Consider the following 3,863-nt stretch of genomic DNA (forward strand, 5'->3'; position numbering starts at 1 on the left):
TTTATCTAGTTTTTTTTAGAAAAAAATTTAATTTTAAATTTAAATAATTTTATAATTATTTAATTAATTATAAAAATTTTAAATTTAATATTTTAAGAGATAAGCTTTAAATTAAAATGTTATAATTAGAAAAAAATAAAATTAAAATTTTTAAAATTTATATTGTTTAGAAATTATAATTTATTATAAAAATTTTTAATTAAAATAAAATTTAAATTAAATTAAATTTTTTATAAAAAAATTAGTAATAATGATAAAATTAGTATATTATATTAATAAAATAAAAATGTAATTAAAATTAAATTAAAGGAATTCGGCAAAATTTTATATTCGCTTGTTTATCAAAAACATGTCTTTTTGAAAATAATTTAAAGTCCAATCTGCCCACTGATATAATTATTAAAGGGCTGCAGTATATTGACTGTACAAAGGTAGCATAATCATTAATTAGTCTTTTAATTGAAGACTTGTATGAAAGATTTGATGAAATATAAACTGTCTCTAATTTATTAAATAAAATTTAATTTTTTAGTTAAAGAGTTAGCTATAGAGTTTTATAATTGAATTATTTAATATTAAATATATAAATATTAAATTAAAATAAATAAAAATTTTAACAAAAAGAAAAACCGACTTCAAGCAAAACACTATTTTAAAACAAATAAAAATGCACTAAAAAGTAATAATAATAATTGCATATTTAACATATTTTTTATAGTCCTCCTAGGTAAAATGAAATGAAAAATAATAGACTACTTAAAAGTCAATTTACGATTATATAATGCAGTTATAATTATTGATATATTTGGAGCCGGCGTCAGCCACGGGCACAAGCCTCAACAATCAAAAGAAAGAAGCGATACGAACCCCTTGATTAACCCAGTATATTATCGTATAAAAGGTAATTTGTAAGAAATATATTATGGGGATATACTATAGGGTTTTCTTGATCTGAGTTCAAACCGGTGTGAGCCAGGTTGGTTTCTATCTTTAGTAAAATAAAATATTTTAGTACGAAAGGATCAAATATTTAAAATAATTTTATATTTATGAATATTAATAATATAATTATAAGCTATTTTGGCAGATAAATGTAATGGTTTTAGAAGTATCATATACTATCTATATATTTAAATTATATATATATATATATATATATATATATATATATATATATATATATATATATATATATATATAATATGATAATAATTGATATGTTAAATATTATAATTGGATTTTTAATTTTAGTTATTGGAGTTTTAATTGGGGTTGCTTTTTAACTTTATTGGAATGAAAAGTTTTAGGTTATACTTATTCAAATTCGAAAAGGTCCTAATAAAATAGGTTATATGGGATTATTACAACCTTTTTGTGGTGCTATTAAGTTATTTTCTAAAGAACAAGTTTATTTAAATTATTCAAATTATTTAGTTTATTATTTTTCTCCTATTATAAGATTGATTTTGTCTTTAATAATTTGAATAGTAATTCCTTATATATTTAATATAATTACTTTTAATTTAGGAATTTTATTTTTTTTATGTTGTACTAGAATTGGGGTTTATACTCTAATGATTGCTGGTTGATCTTCTAATTCAAATTATTCGTTATTTGTTATGGGTTGCGTGCTGTAGCTCAAACTATTTCTTATGAAGTTAGAATGACTTTAATTATAATATCTAGAATTATTGTAATTATAGATTTTAATTTAATAAAGTTTTTTGATTATCAGGTTTTAGTTTGATTTATTTTTATGATAATACCTTTAAGTTTATGTTTCTTATCATCATGAATAGCTGAAACTAATCGAACTCCTTATGATTTTGCTGAAGGTGAAAGAGAATTAGTTTCTGGATTTAATATTGAATATAGAAGAGGAGGATTTGCTTTAATTTTTTTAGCTGAATATTTAAGAATTTTATTTATAAGATTATTATTTGTTATTATTTATATAGGGGGTTATGATTTATCTTTATTTTTTTATTTAAAATTAGTTGTTTTACCTTTATTTTTTATTTGGGTTCGTGGGACATTACCTCGTTATCGGTATGATAAATTAATATATTTATGTTGAAAAAGTTATTTACCAATTTCTTTAAATTTTTTAATATTTTATATAGGATTAAAATATTTTTAAGTTATTAAATGATTTTAGTATAAATAAATTAATAGAATAAATATTCTTTCTTAAGGTTTCAAAACAAATGCTTTAGCGAGCTCATTAATTAATAATTGAGAATTAATTTATCTCAAAATCTATTTAAAACTGGGTTAATAATAAAATAAGAAAAATAAAGAATAGTTAATAATTGACCTGTAATAATATAAGGTGCTTCAACTGATCGTGCTCCAATTCAAGTTAATAAAATAATAATTGAAATTAAAGATCAAAATAATAATTGATTAATAGGATAAAATTGAATTCCTTGAATTTTTTTATTAAAAGTAAATGGTAAAATAATTAAAATTGATATAACTAAAGCAATAACTCCTCCTAATTTATTAGGAATTGACCGTAAAATTGCATAGGCAAATAAGAAATATGACTCTGGTTGAATGTGAATTGGAGTTACTAAAGGATTAGCAGGAATAAAATTATCAGGGTCTCCTAATAAATAAGGATTAATTAAAGTTAATATTGTTAATAAAAAAATTAAAATAATAAATCCAATTAAATTCTTAAATGAAAAAAAATGGATGAAAGGGAATTTTATCTAAATTTCATCATTAATACCTAGGGGATTATTTGAACCTGTTTGAAGTAAAAATAATAAATGAATTATTGTTAATATTAAAATAATAAATGGAAATAAAAAATGGAATGTATAGAATCGGGTAAGAGTAGACTTATCGACAGCGAATCCTCCTCAAATTAAATTTACTAATATTGTTCCTAAATATGGAATTGCTGATAATAAATTAGTAATAACTGTTGCTCCTCAAAATGATATTTGTCCTCTAGGTAGAACATATCCTATAAATGCTGTAGCTATTAATAAAAATAAAATAACTACACCTACTGATCAAGTATGTTTATAATTAAAAGATTCATAATAAATTCCTCGTCCAATATGTAAATAAATACAAATTAAAAAAAAATGATGCTCCATTTGTACGGATTTAATCAACCATAATTAACGTTTCGACAAATGTTATTAACTCTATAAAAAGCTATTTCAATATTAGCTGTATAATATATAGTAAGAAATAATCCTGTAATAATTTGAATTATTAGACATAATCCTAAAAGTGATCCAAAATTTCATCATGTTGAAATATTAGAAGGTGTAGGTAAATCAATAAGAGAGTTATTAATAATTTAAAAAATGGGATTAGTTTTTTGAATAGGTTTAAAAAAAGTTATCATTTGTGAAATTAATTATTTGAACGAAGACAGCAACAACGGTGATAAATAAGTAAATAATTATTATTAAAGTTAATATATTAGTTTGTTCATTATATGACTTACTTTTGACTTACTTGACTTAAAGTCCTATGACCCCTAGATGGGGCGTCCACAGAGGTTCTCCATCTCGATCTGTCTTGAGCTTCATGCTTCATCTCGCTCCACGTCATACCGATGCTCGCCACTTCAGCTATCACAGTGCGACGCCAGGTTTGACGAGGACGGCCACGCTTCCACTTCCCCTGAGGATTCCAATCCAAGGCTTGCTTGGGAATGTGGTCGGGATCCCTTCGGAGTGTGTGGCCAATCCATCCCCATTTGCGGCGTTTAATCTGTCGATCAATGGGGCTTTCGCGGCATTTCTCCAACAGTTCTGAGTTATTATTTAAGCACACCTATAAAATGCCAAAGAGCCTTCTGCTGTACTCGTGGCGGAGTACCGTATTAGCAGAGC

At 23.7% G+C, this 3,863-nt stretch overlaps 1 pseudogene; it reads right to left on the reverse strand.

The window, feature by feature from the left end:
* Positions 1 to 2,284: 2,284 nt before the first annotated feature.
* LOC124542654 lies at positions 2,285 to 3,370 on the reverse strand (annotated as a pseudogene).
* Between the last annotated feature and the right edge of the window lie 493 nt (positions 3,371 to 3,863).

Source organism: Vanessa cardui, chromosome W (assembly GCF_905220365.1).
Source record: "Vanessa cardui chromosome W, ilVanCard2.1, whole genome shotgun sequence".
Lineage (NCBI taxonomy): Eukaryota > Metazoa > Arthropoda > Insecta > Lepidoptera > Nymphalidae > Vanessa > Vanessa cardui.